The sequence below is a fragment of the Brassica oleracea genome, chromosome C9 (genome assembly GCF_000695525.1).
Source record: "Brassica oleracea var. oleracea cultivar TO1000 chromosome C9, BOL, whole genome shotgun sequence".
NCBI classification, from domain to species: Eukaryota; Viridiplantae; Streptophyta; class Magnoliopsida; order Brassicales; family Brassicaceae; genus Brassica; species Brassica oleracea.
The window spans coordinates 16,507,380-16,507,665 of NC_027756.1; positions in this window are offsets into that span (position 1 = coordinate 16,507,380).

The following is a 286-nucleotide window of genomic DNA, read 5'->3' on the forward strand; positions in this document are numbered from 1 at the left end:
GGGGATTTGTGCTCGCTATCAAGCTAAACCAAAAGAGTCTCACATGAATGCAGTAAAGCGTATTATCAAATACGTGAAAGGCACCCTTGACTTTGGTCTTCATTATACATTTGAGACTAATGTGAATCTTGCAGGTTTTTGTGATGCTGATTGGGCAGGTTGCTTAGATGACAGACACAGCACATCGGGTTGTTGTTTTTTCTTGGGAAACAACATGGTCTCATGGCATAGCAAGAAAAAAAACTGTGTCTCTCTATCCACAGCAGAAGCTGAATACATTGCACTA